At 45.3% G+C, this 14,474-nt stretch overlaps 1 protein-coding gene across 1 annotated transcript in view; it reads right to left on the reverse strand.

Annotated features, from left to right (window-relative positions):
* Positions 1–493, reverse strand: part of LOC125944523 (uncharacterized) — a 54,988-nt gene extending 54,495 nt beyond the window's left edge. Inside the window, exon 1 of the mRNA XM_049665020.1 lies at positions 399–493. The gene's annotated coding sequence lies outside the window, so the exon portion shown is untranslated. The remainder of the gene's footprint in view (positions 1–398) is intronic.
* Between the last annotated feature and the right edge of the window lie 13,981 nt (positions 494–14,474).

The following is a 14,474-nucleotide window of genomic DNA, read 5'->3' on the forward strand; positions in this document are numbered from 1 at the left end:
GCATGCAAGATCGGGGGAGAGGAGGAAGACGATGTTCGGCTGGCTGGCTGAATCTCGATAGGCACTGGCCTGAATATTTATATTCACTTTGCCTAGAGATAACAAATTTCTTGGTGTGGCCACCTGCAATGCACCACAGCACCAGGGAGGCTTTCTCCATGAGCAGTGGACACAGTGTTTTTCTGTTGCAAAACAGACTCGAACTGGTGAATTCCGTGAAAGGTGACAAAGGGGCCGTACGCGTAAGTTTGCTTTTTACCGAAAATGATCCTTCTGACCGGTTCAACGAGAAAGAATCCAGCAGGCAATCTATGCGCACAGAATACATATTTATAACTACAAAGGGTATGACCAGTAAGAATACGTCGCACTAGACATTTAGAGCAGACGTGACTTACCTTACGTGCTCTGTCGGAGGCTTCTCTAGCATTAATACGAGAAAATGCTGACAGCTTCGGAACTATCCTTAGTGAAGCTCGCGGAGTGCGCTGACACAAATGCAATCGCTGCCTGTACACGTGTTTAATCGTCGACCACTTAAAAAAACTGCGGAATGTCTGGCTAATGACATTTAGGTGACGGCGAAACCCACAAGAGATGTTCAGTGCATCTACTTTTTTTTGCGGATCGCTTGACACTTATGCATTCGATTTTGTGCGCTCCTCGCATGTGCACACAGCAGCTATACTAAGCGATGCGACAGCACAACGTGAGCTGCCATTATTAATACTTGGAAAAAGCAGCTTCAACATACAGGTCCGCTAAATTTAGTCACAGAGGAAGAATTTAGAATTTGTTCAATTTGGCTGTTAACGAAAAAGCGGACACACGATTACCACTGGTGCAGTCATTTAAGGTCACGACATGATGGCATGTAGTGTTCTTGACGTTATTTACCATCGCATCATTTTAAGTGTGAAATGTAAATTGCCAGAAAAATGAGCCACTATTATTCTGTGTCGTACTTTAAGCTTGTTGTTCTAACTTTCTTGTGCTTTCTCAAAATTCTTGCAAAGATTTTCACGAACGGAGAGCTTGTAATCAACTTCACTGTAAACTCTGCTGGTTTGTTCAACTTTCTTTTAAATGCTTAGACCCTATAAATAACTGCGCATATTATAGATTTAACACTACTTGAATACTGATTTGACACTGATATTGGTCGATCAAATTTCGCCACAGTGCATTTTGTGAAGTTATGCGCGCACAATCCAAAAATTGACATAGGATAGAACAGTACACAAGCTAAGTGCTAACTGCAAACTTTAGGCTTGTTGAGTAAACTTGTTCAGAATTTAATCACACTGAAAGACACACCACAAAGACTAACATACTTCATTTTCTATGGTACCCTCCTATCTCTACGACAGATCGTTTTGCAACACCTGACTATTATGCGCAGTGCCTCCCTATCATTCGATGATTATCCGCAGAAATGTACACAGACGTTTCTTTCTATTGCTACCCGTGGACTGTATACCTGTGTCCCTCTCTCCTTCTCTCCGCCTCCCAGCAAGAGTTTCTACCTCTGTGAGTATTTATCTATTTACCTTTCTTTGTACAAGACCTCGCAGCGTGAGCCACTTCGTGGTATTTTTACAGGTGAGGTATGTAGTTAGCGAATGAAATGTGTGCAGTGCTTCCTTTACGCACAAAGCGATGCACCACTGCCAGATACAATTGACGGCACCGCTATACCATTCGTAGTGACGCATCACACATTCATCGGAGTAATAAGTGAATCAAACTTGTTTTGGTCTAAGCACGCGACAATGCTCAATTCCAAAATAAGCACCTTTATACGCATGCTTAGATATATTTGGGAACGAAGTGAGGCTCATCAGTGCGATCATCGCTCCAGCTGTATGAGACACTTTTCGTAGGTTACTTACGATCCAGCCTACTGATCATTTTAAACATTCGCCCTTCCCACCTGCGTACGTTAGAGAGCTTAGAAAATAAGCTTAGCGAACATGTCAATGTTTGTGACGCTGCACCTCAACCAAGGGCACGATTGCGGCAGCACGATTTGTCCAATAGACAATTACCGCTCCTCTGAACTTCGAAGAGTGTACCTTCTATTGACCCGCCATGATCGCCGCCCTCTATCAACGATTTGCATTTCGCGACCAGACGGCGCTTTTAAACGCCGTTCACACTAGTAAGCATTTTCCCGGTCGCGCGACGTCATGTTCATTGCCGCCCATCAACCCTCGCGAGATACAGCTTTCGGTTGCTCAATACGTGCAATATGCATGTCATCAATCAGGTAATCGAGAAATCTGCGGAGTGCAATCAACCTCTCTATATGGTTTTAATAGATTACGAAAAGACATTTGATTCAGTAGAGATACCAGTACTCATAAAGGCATTGCGAAATCAAGAAGTACAGGAGACATACGTGAATATCTTAGCAAATACCTACAAAGATTCCACAGCTACCTTGGTTCTCCCCAAGAATAGTAGACAGACACCTATCAAGAAAGGGTTCAGGCAAGGAGACACAAACTCTCCAATGCACTGCATGCTTAGAAGAAGTATTCAAGCTCTTGGACTGGGAAGGCTTAGAGTGAGGATCAACGGCGAAAATCTCAGCAACCTCCGGTTTTCCGATGACATTGTCCTATTCAGCAACAATGGAGATGAATTACACCAAATGATTGAAGGCCTTAATCAAGAAAGTGTAAGAATTGGGTTGAAGGTGAATATGCAGAAGACAAAGATAATGTTCAATAGCCTGGCAAGGGGACGAGAATTCAGGATCGCCAGTCAGCCTCTATATTCTGCAAAGGAGTGCGTTTATCTAGGTCAACTACTCACAGGGGACCCTGATTATGAGAAGGAAATTTATAGAACAATAAAATTGGGTTAGAGTGCATACGGCCGGCATTAACAAATCCTGACTGGGAGCTCACCACTGTCGTTGAAAATAAAAGTGTACAATGATTGCATATCCCGATGCTAACATATAGGGCAGAAACTTGGAGGTTAACAAAGAAGCTCGAGAACAAGTTAAGGACCGCACGAAAAGCGATGGAACGAAAAATGTTAGACCTAACGTGATGAGACAGGAAGAGAGTGGTGTGGATCAGAGAGAAACACGGATAGCCGATATTCTAGCTGACATTACGAGAAAAAAATGGAGCTGGGCAGGCTATGCAATGGGTAGGAAGGATAACCGGTGAACCATTAGAGTTACAGAATGGATACCATGAGAAGGGAAGCGCAGTCGAGGATGGTAGAAAACTAGGTGGGGTGATGAAGTTAGGTTGGAAATCGCTGGGAGAGGCCTTCGTCCTGCAGTGGTCATAAATATAGGCTGCTGCTGATGATGATGATGTAATTACACCGAATTCGAAAATAAATTTGAGAATCTCCAAATGATGGCAAACAACATCACCTTGGTTGTGCCCACCTACGTGGCATTTGCGTATGTTTAAATCTTCGTGCACCCTGTATACGCACACTCATCTAAGCTCTCCTAGCTCAACTCTACCTTTACCACGTGACTGGCTTCCCAAACATCAGACAAATACATTTTTTCCACTTTAACGCTTCTGATGCTGAAGCATTAAAAGCCCGCCGCACACCCATTGGCACGCGCCAACAGCTACATGTAGGGCGTGTTCTTTTTTCGTCTGTTTTGTGCGCGTCAGCTGAGCCTGTTCGCGATGCCGGCGAATTGTTGCTCGGTTGGATGCGACTTGTGTCCGAGCGGTCATTACGAGTTTACGTAGCTTGTGATGTACCATGGTGCCGGGTGATCAAGAGGTCCGGGGCGACGTCCAAGAGTTCCAACAAATGGTTTATTTACGGTACTTACATTTGGAGAGTTTTCAATGTACGAACACGAACGAGGCACACTCACAGCACTCCCTTTTTCTCCCTCCCTTTTCCCCCCTCTCTCTCGAAGGGTAATTCGCTGTTGTTCTGGTCCAATCCCAATCGCCGAAACGTTCGCAAAAATCCCGCCCCTGACGTTGCACCGTTCCGCCGGATTATGCCTGCAAGGTTGCGCAACCGCCCCCACATACGGGCAACCGCTGGGTGACTTGGCAAACTCGACTTTTATCCGTTCTCACGGAAATTCTAGCCGTTGGCCTCTTTCATGATGGGGCTTTTCATGAAGTTTAGCTTGACGGAGAAATGGGCCTTCACGCTAAATAGCGTTTTCAGGAAGGGCGGCGTTGTCGTCGTCTCAAGTGAGCTCTTTTCTTTGATGGTCACAGTCCATACTGTGGCGGAAAAGAGCGACGATTTTGTTTGACGACGCACGAGACCGATGACTCAGAATTGGTCTGGCCCCTCATCTCTTAGCTGTCGGACAGCCGAAGGTACAAAGCATAATGGCATGTTCATTAGTCTCAGGTCGGTCGGTGCAGCATTCTTAGTCGAAAACAGCTGCTGGGCACAACTGTGCTAAATGCCGCGTAACTCTGCGTAAACCGCAGGAAAGAAGTCAGTGAGATCGGTTTTTCCGCTTACCGAGAGGCGATGGAGAAGCGGCGACAAACGTGGGTGCTGGCAATGCGCCGTGTTACGACTCGCCTGTGTGTGCAACAACACGTGTCGTGCCGCCAAAAGCACGCCACAAGCCCAGATCTACAAAAGACGCCAAGGAGGCCGCGACGGTTACAGGCAATGAGCGTTTGCATGTGCTTTCGCGCCTCCATCATCTCGGCACACGAAGTATGTGTTTGCATGTTCGTCAGTAGCGGCGTTTGCATAAGTGCGACAGAAGCGTATTGTATCATTTTTCAAGCATATCGCATGTCATGTGAACGGGGTAGGCTGATTCGCTAGGTACGGGGTAACTCGCATATCGCATCTAATGTGCCAAAAAAATGTAGTTTGAGGTGGAGAATGCGAATTTCAGCGGCACCTGTGCACAGAACCTAATCGTAACAGAAATTATGGAAAAACCCTTGCTGCAAGGTAACAACTGGTCAACCATCCGGTGGCGGCCGCTGCCGCACTGCTGGGCATCAGAACAAACATGGTGACTTACGAAGCAAGCTGCATGCAATTTCTTTTCACTTGTGAGTACATTACGTTCGTTGAAACAGTGTCAGCCTTCGTCATTGACAAATGACGCTAACATTGGTGAGTTACTTGATTCACGTCATTACTGTAGCCACGCCCGCGTTGAGGTAATCGAAGACGAGATAGTTGCGCTCGGATACGCTGGACATGGTAACTGCTGCGGACACATGGGAAAATTTTATTATTTTTGTATTATACGGCAAGTTCCAAGCAAAATCAACGTCTCGTAATTTTTTCCACGCGAACAAATGAAGGAGAACCTGAGGTATGTAGACATCACTCTGTGGGTATTTCGGTGCATTTCACAACGCGACAGCAAAATCAGCCTTATCGGAAATGAGCCCCAACTCCACAATATGACACTAATTGGTGTTTTCGAAACGAGAATGGTGGCGTACAAACAGCGGAGGCGGAAAACGACGAACAACAAACAAACAACAGACAAATAACAGATAAACGAGCAAACCAAAGAACGGAGGCGACAAAAAACGGAGGCGTACAAAAACAGTTCCCAATAGGGGTTCAGAAAGTTTGGGGAGGGAAATTCTTCGGGAATTTTTTTCTGATATATTTAGAAGATAGGTAGGACATTACGATATTTATTAGCAAGAGCTTTGTGGTGCAACCCAGCTCCCCGTTCCTAAGGTGACGTTGCCAGCATCCATCCATCCATCCTGAATATGCGCTTTCATGTAAACGGTGGCATATGAGTATATGCGATACGAACAATTGTACATGTGATACGAAAGATTCTGGGGAGAAGCCAGGATCCGACGACACGGGAACTTATGAAGGCATATCATATAAGAAAGAAAGACCAAGACTGTGTTAGTGATACCTCCATTAAGCTGTTTGAATCAGATATAGTTTTTTGTTATAAGTAGTTGCCCAGCTAGGCAGATGAGTGGACTTGGTGCTGCGTTCTGCGCACGGCATATTTGTCTACATATTCCTACGTGTTTGCATGAATAAAGCAGTTGCAAGTTGCCGCCCGTGTCGTCGTTTCGTGGTTTTCTTTCTCTGTCTCTGTCCTTGATTAGCGGTCAACATGTCATGCGAAAAATTAATACGACATGGTTCTGCCATATCTATGTACACACGGCTAGCTAGTGCTTTCTCCCTTCAGCGCGCATGGCTGATTAGCTTTGCCTGTGCTTTTGAACCTTCTTTCTCTCAAGACCCGGGACTGTTCGCAACCGTGTAACTGGCTCTCGTTCGTGTACCGAGTGCCGGCCGCAAGCTTGCCGAGCGTTCGATCCCTCCCTCTCCTGGGTGAGGGAGTTTTCAGAGATGCTATAAAAGGCGCCCAGCCATCGGACCTTCAGCCTTCAGCGCAAGCTTTAGAGAGTTCTTGTCACTCACCGGTAAGAAGCTTGACGACCGGATCACTCAGTACGTAGCGCTGTTTTAAACATTTTGTTACTCGCTACGACATCGAATCATCTCTGCCTGTGCACCTCTCTGCTCGTGGTTAAGCTCCTAACCACTGGGCTCAAGCTACCTCAATGGTCTTGGGTTCCCGTTCAGAACAGCCACAGCAAATGGCAGCCTTCAGACGCCGACAGATTCTGTGGAGCTTACTTCATCACTGGTAAGTGGGCGTCTCTGGTCGCCCTCATTGCCCGTATCCACAGCACTCCCGCGGCCACGAAAAGCACCTACCCTGCGTTTGTTATTATGCAGGCGCTCAGTTTTTTGTTCCCCGATGGCCCACCTTGGATGTCGAGCCTCTTCGTGCTTAAGAAGGTATATTCTGACGCCGACAAAACGGAATGATATCGTTCCTACCGCAGTTTGAAACGCAAGCGCTGCTCAGGTATACGCAGCTTGCGTGCACTGCAGTTGCATTTGACCCGTGGTTGCGCGGCTTCATATCGGCACACAGAACGGAACACCCGTTACGCTAGGCGGCACTTCGAATCCTACGATCCACTTACTTCGACGCATTTTTACACTGATGCATCATTCTATGCCAGACACACTCACACAAGGGCTACCTACAGCTGCAGTGCGTCGGCTCTGCAGTGGTGTGACACACAGGACAGAAGTATCATCCAGGGCGCTTACACGAAGCCGACAGAAGTGGGTCGAGTGAGCTTCTCGGGTAGGAATATGCCTGTCGCGTTCATGCAAACGCTTTCCGGTCGGGCTAAACGAGATTCGAGTCTGGCTGAGTTAGCCGTACGCGGGCGGATCAGGTCCGCCAGCACCGAGACTTGCGTGGGCCACTGTGAGTCTCTATTTATGTGCCGGTAGCGGGAATGGTATCAGGACAAGACCAAGGCAAGCACAGTGCAGTTCAAACTCATCATAGCGATAAGACCAATGCGAAGCGCAAACCCAGTTCGAACGCGTTGACGTCTCGGCTCGATGCTGTGTCGTCGCAGCCCATGCAGTCTCGTCAGAAGCGAGCTCACGTAAACGCGGTCACGTAGGGCTCGGTCAGCCCGATTTTTTAGTTGACCCGCTCAAGTCGGGTTCACTTAAATGTAGCCGTTTGAAGTGAAGTTTATTTTTTCCTTCTTACAAAGGAGGAAGCCGGGCCGGGACAGCTGGACAAAGCTGGAAGGCCTGACGAAGGCCTCGGCTCCCCTGTCCAGTTTGACATCATATAACGCATAACTGGAAATGTAACAATGTTAATAGAGAATCTCAGATGAACATACAGCTATTACAAAGAAGCAAATAACGGGCAGGCATCACTTAAGTGGCGCTATACAATACACAAGTCAGAATGAATTAAATATTGTTTGGTTTGTTTTTTTAAGTACGCTCAAAGCCACACCACAATTACCATTTGTGGACACCTTATTAAGACTTGAAATTACCTGAAATATTAATTTTTGTTTGCCATAGTTAGTACGTGTTTTAGGGTCCTGGTGAATTCGTGTACGAAAATAGCATGCGTCATTAGAGACAGGATAGTTTTGTATGTGTAATTTACTATTTTTGATATATTGCAGCAAACGAAAAGGGTAGACCTGATTGGCTTTAAGCAGATCGTATACCTGCAAAATAACGGCAACGTGGACTAATCTTTTGGTCTGCCATAGTAACCATGGATGTACCGCAGGGCTCTCTTCTGAAGTATTAGTGGTTTCTGATAGTTAGTAGAAGTAGTGGTTCCCCATAGTAGAACACAGTAGGTTAACTTAGAGTATATAAGTGCATAATACATCTGAAGCCTTAGCCACACAGTCATCCGATTAGCTACTTTGTAGAGACAGCCAACACTTCTACTTATTTCAGATGTCAATTTGGATATATGTGTGTTCATAGATATCTGTAATATGTGTTTATATATGTGTGTTGGCGAAAGCATTTCGTGATGTTACCATTGCTGAACTTCAGGCCATTTTAGAACTATGCCGCCTCGGTAGAGATAAACCACCACCGGCTTCACGACTGCACATCTTTAGCGATAGCCAGTTGGCTGCCATATCGAAGCACCTCTAGTCAGGAAAATCCGAACCTTCTATGCTGGCGCCGCACTGCGAACGTAGATTCGCAGTAACTGTTAACTTGCCGCGAGGATGCCAAGGCTTAGTGCGCGAAGCACGCACTGGTTTTGCCCTTACACCAGATGTCATTGCTCATTGGCAAGCGCACAAATCAAGAAACGACTGCGATGACGAAGGCTGTAATAATTCGATGCCCGAGCCTGCGCATGAATTCCTTTGGTGCAAAGCACCAATGAGATCGAGGTCATGCCATCTGCTATGGGAGTGCCTTGCATTCAATAGTGCTCGCCAGAAATATACCGCCACCACACCAACACTGGGTTATGGAATGAATACGCGGGTTGACAATTGGGGATTGTTTTCTATCCCGCTACGAACTTGGAAGAGGAACCGGCATTGCAGGAATGATCTGACGTTTTTTTTCCCTAACCTTTCCCTATTGAGGCCTATATGAGCCATACTGTCTTGAAATAAATGGTGTATTCAATAATTCATTATTTCACATTTATGCATGCTGCCCTTCTGCCACGGATGGAATTTCACGGAATTTCGCAACCTAGCAATGCACTGTAGCTTCGGTGGCTCACTGGAATGTCTCACGTAGTCGGCTAGTCCATCGCAGAAGATGCCATGGTAGCCATTGCGCAAGGGGAATGTATTGGCCACCAGGTGTTCGCACACGTCTCGCACTTCGCTTTGCTCATGGCACGTGACATCACACTGTTTGCGAAAGGGATAGGGTCCAAACCACAGCTGCATCTTGCCCCCGCCATAGCGTCAATCGCAACTACATATAAAACCGGTTACGGAGGCTCCCTTGCATCTAGGACATGCCATTTAGAGCTCTTATCCATGCCGCGCTAGAAGAACCAGAATGAGGCCGCGTATAGGCTCCTCGAAGTCGCTGCGCTCAGCAGCAAGACTAACATAAGCAATGACGCTTGCAACAGGTGCGAGCCGCTGACACTAGATGCGCGACACAAGATCTTACCATCGCACTGCAGCGCGTCAAAGGAGAACACCGCCGGCACACCGCCAAACAAGCTAATACCTGACAGAACCTGCTAGATAAGAAGTGACAGCTGGAATGAAAGTGTACCGCAGCAATTCGCGAGGCCGTCCTCTTACAGAAGACATAGTCAAAGAATAAACATTTTGACGCCGATCATGATATCCCTACTGAAACCCAAGAATGAGGCAGAACTACAATGCATCGCAGAAAATCATGACGATGTCCTCAAGAAGAAACGGTTGCAGCATGCATTGGCATCCAAGGAACTTGAACATGGAAATATGAACACGCATCAATCAATAGGTTACAATGCTTTGCACACTGGAAACGGCCCAACGAGAAGTGGGCTGGTGTCAGCCTATAAGGGAACCACGAAATAAACTAGTGCACAGCGGGATCAATCGAACTAAAGTTACCACGCAATGCGAAGAAACGTAGCACCTTTACTCATTATATTGTACCGGCACCCTTATACGTCAACCCAGAAACCTCTGAAGCACAAATTCAGGAATTATATTTTCTAATATTATTTCATAGACTTCAAACAGTGTCTTGCTCTACTATGAGAACAGCACCGATTAGAAGATGCCTATCATTTCCCAGGCGTCTTTAGTAGCGATATATCAAGACTCACAAATGCCCGGTTTCCCGAGTTAATGAGGCAGGCGTTCGGTGTCGAAAAAGCCTTCAAAGACTTGTACCGAGCATGAACAGTAGGTGTCATAAAATTTTTGTTGGTTGGGGGATACTTACTGTCTTTAAAGCACGTAAAAACGTATCATACATCCCCACCTACAGCCCACTCATAGGCACACTTGGTAACATAATCGAAGCAACAAACGTCTCCAAGTGAGCAGTACAGATGTCCAATAAGGTGTGTCGCTGCACTACTTAAATACTAATTGCATGGACGTCCACAGTCGTCGTCAGATGGTTTATTTAGGAAGTGTTTATGCTTGCTAAGATACAGATTACACAGAAAAAAGTTGCAGTGGCTTAGCTCGGCTATGCCAGGATATACGTAGCGTTAGCAAAGGTTCAGCTGATTATTCTTAGCTTTCCTGGTTGTCTAGATTGTCAAGGATTAGCTTGATTGTCATACTTACTGCTGCTCCAATGACACACACGCGGTATACGTATTATGTGGCACATGTATATAGCCTTCTTCTGTTCATTCCTCCTACGCTCAACCGCTAATTGCCAGGCAACTACTTCGGGATCCGATGAGTCAAGCTTCTCCGTTCTTCTGCGCTGTTGAGCAGCATTTGCGCTCTCCTTCTCCATGGCTATACCACAATGGCAAACGCCAGTCAGAAGCGCAGCGGCTCCAGCGCAGTGTCAGACGGCGACTGCACAGCGAGCGCGCGCCGGCGCCAGTGCGTCTATCACGGCTACGACGTCACTCCTCTGGAATGCGCAGACCGGCGGCGGTGAGTCGCGCGCGGCGGCGGCGGAGTGCGCGAGAGGTGCCGGCTCCGGTGGCTCCGGTGCGCAAGCCGTGTGACATCACTGATCCTTGCGCATGCGCAGCACGGCTCTTGATGTGCCGCGCGAAACGGGCTTGGCTAGGCCAGTGTAGCTAACGCTACAAAATATATCTTTAACTGTTGTACGTTGAGGCTGTACCTGGTGATTTTGAATCAACTAAATCTGTAGGCATCTTAATGGCGGACGTGCTATAGTCTTTGGTGTCTACTGACCTGTGGCTCTGAGCAGCTTCTTATTTCTCTCCAGAAAGCAGGCCTCGGTGTTTTTCGATGTCAGTACCAGCAAATTGTGCTCAGATTCATCCAAGCGAAATCAAACGCACGACCACTGGTCACTTTAAAATAGTGGTAGATGCTGCTAACGCTGCCTGATGCAGGCTCCAGGGGGTACGCAGAAAAGAAAGTAATTCTGTACCAAATATTGCGCGTTATTCAGCGTGACATAGCGGGATGCGCTCAGAGCTTTTCCATCTAAAGTGAACAATTATTAGAGAAATAGGCGCGTAACGTTTTTACTAAAGCAGGACCTGCCACTTTTTTGTGATTGTAAAATATCTGCATATACCGTAACATATACATATATTTATATACCCGCCTTCTCGCTCTGTGCAAGATACATCAAACAAAACTACCTGCAGTCCCCGTGTCCAATATAGTGATGAGCATTTTGCTAACCCCAAACAACCAATTCTTCTGAAATACTGCGTAATGCTTCCCGCTAATATAGTCCGGAAAAATATTTCGAGAAGTCTCACAAAACTTCGTCATTCTAAATCCACTCTGGAACTCGATTAATATGTTACGCGCTAAAGGCAATGTTAATCCGTGATTGTACGCTTGCTAACAGATTGTATATCCGTGACTCTCAAGAATCGTCAACGTCCGCTCGTCTAAATCGTGCAAGACATCTTCCGCCATTAATTGCAATAAATTAACTTTCTAAGCACTACCAGTGGATTACGATCTTCCAGGGTGTTTTCACAGGCTCCATTGCGTTTTCGTTGACATTTCTTCTCCTGTGATCAGCCTATAATATAGAATATTAAAAAAAGCACCCATAGCACCACAAATCAATAATGTTCAATAATGACTGCAATAATTTAGGACTGAACATACCGTCCTTCGTTTTAAACAGGCAGTAACTTACTCGCTGACTCGCTATGGGGTACACCCAACACTTTTTTAAACGGCCTACCACCGCTTTTTTATAGCTATTGGTCTATCCTCTACAAAGGCGATGCAAACCGAGAGGAATGACTTCTCCCCAATGATGTCGCTGCTTCAGAAAAAAAATATATGCGATAATGAGCCAAGTTGCTTGTAAAAAGGAACAAAAATGTTAATGCGTACATACGGTGACTTAATTGCAGGCTTTGTGGAACTTCTCGCACATCAGACATCTTATCTGACTGCTAAAGCCCATGAGCAATCATAAAGCAAATTAATTAAACAATGGGAATATGCTGTTATTGCGAATTACTAAACTGTTCAATCTGCAGCATACGATCTCCCGGACACATTAGTCACGCATTGGGCAATTAACTAACAAAATATTTTCCGCCGTTGGCAATATGGCTAAAGCTATGCTTTCTTTCTGGGTCTAATGAAAATTCTGCAACATTCTCTCCTGCCTTCTTGGAGCTGCTATTGCGCTTCCTTCGCGAGCTCCGAACACAGCATGAGCCTGCTTCTAAAACCTAAGCGAAAATCTCAAGTAACAGTGCAAGCCTTGTTTTACTTCACGGGTCGGTACTTTAAAGTTCTGCAATATCTTGCTACTTTTGTATCAGCTCGTATAGTAATGGCAACGGCGTCAGCGAGCACAACCTTCCAAACTCAATATTCCTTTACAGCTCAAAACGTGGCGTTAACATGAAAACAATATATGCTTAAAAGGTCAAAGTTCAGTACCATGCGTTGTGCTTGAATTTGGTCTGGCAGTATTTGATGCCTTTTTGAAATTAATTAGTGCGTGAAATGTCACGACATTAAAGGACCTTCAGCGTGAGAGTGAGAAACAGCCTGTCGCGTTTGGGGTCATGATTTTTCAACGAAGCAAAAGTATGAAACTGTGTTCTTACGGCGTTGGTAAGCCTCTTCTACGAACAAGAGAAATAGTGCTGTCGCAGAGCTCTCTCTTTTGTATTTTACGCCCCAACCATAGTCATGGGTTCAAGTTAAGGTGACGATAGTGGAACTAATGAACTTGTTCTTCAGTGCGTGTTTGTTGAACTCCATAGGTTTGAACAAATATCACATATTATAAATGTTTTCATCTCAGAGCATTTGTTCGTAGACATGCTCTATGATGCTAAAAAAACAGATAATTAGTAGTGGCGTAGTCTGAAAGTTCTTTCGGTAGGGTGTTCGATTCCCTTAGACCTGCGATATGCCCGGACCACGTGTAGTCAATTCTGATTCACTTTGATCGGCCATGCTCGGACCACGTGCAAGCGCATGCTAATCGGCGTGCCTAACTATCTCGCTCGTCAACACAAATAGACGTGTCCGTCGCGAGGGTCGGAGATGAAACCAGTCGTGCCACCTCGAACAAACGCTCTCATCCCACGCTGAGGACGTTCACCCCGTTACGATAACCCTTACAAAAAGAGTTTAGGCTGTCTATAGAATGTCTATAGACTTCTTGTAGACGACTTCACCTTTCTATAGATTTGTTCTTTTATGAATACAAAATCTATAGACTGTCTATAGACAAAAATTGATAAGATGTTTTTTGTCTACTTCAGCACTATAGACTACCTAAAGAAAAAAGTCGATACAGTCTCTATTCTTGTCCATTCATTGTCTATAGACTGTCTATAGACAAACATTAATTAGATTTTTATTTCTTTTTGTCTACTCCCATTGTATAAACGGTCTGTAGAAAAAAGCCGGTACGATGTTTGTTTCTTTTTGTCTACTTCCGCTCTATAAACTACCTATAGACCAATGTCGATACCGAGTCTATATATTATTGTTCATTCTGTTTCTAAAGACTGTCTATAGACGACAGTCGATAAGGTGTCGATTATATTTGTATAGGCCCGGTTTATGGATTGTCTATAGACAAAATTTGATAAGGTGTCAATTTCTTTTTGTCTATTCCCCTTCTATAAATTTTCTCTTGACAAAAGTCGTTAAATTGTGTGTTTTCTGTCTATAATAGCGGTTTATACGCAGTCTATATGCAAACGTTTTTCTGTTTGCTATTCCTTTAGCCGATTGCCAGTTTATAGAATGTCTACAGAGAAAAGCAATAAAGGTCATCATTTCATATTTGTCATTGAATTACGCAGGCTTAATTACTAGTTTATTGGATAATTAGGCGTTTAAGAGTCTGCTCGCCGAGTTTAATCCGTGATTGAATTGGTTTTTAACATGTAACCTCTGGGCCCGGCACACTAATTACTCTGGAATGCATCCCCGACGATGATTTTTCCTTTCGAACCACACAAAGGCGGAGTATAAACC

Source organism: Dermacentor silvarum, chromosome 3, assembly GCF_013339745.2.
Source record: "Dermacentor silvarum isolate Dsil-2018 chromosome 3, BIME_Dsil_1.4, whole genome shotgun sequence".
NCBI lineage: Eukaryota > Metazoa > Arthropoda > Arachnida > Ixodida > Ixodidae > Dermacentor > Dermacentor silvarum.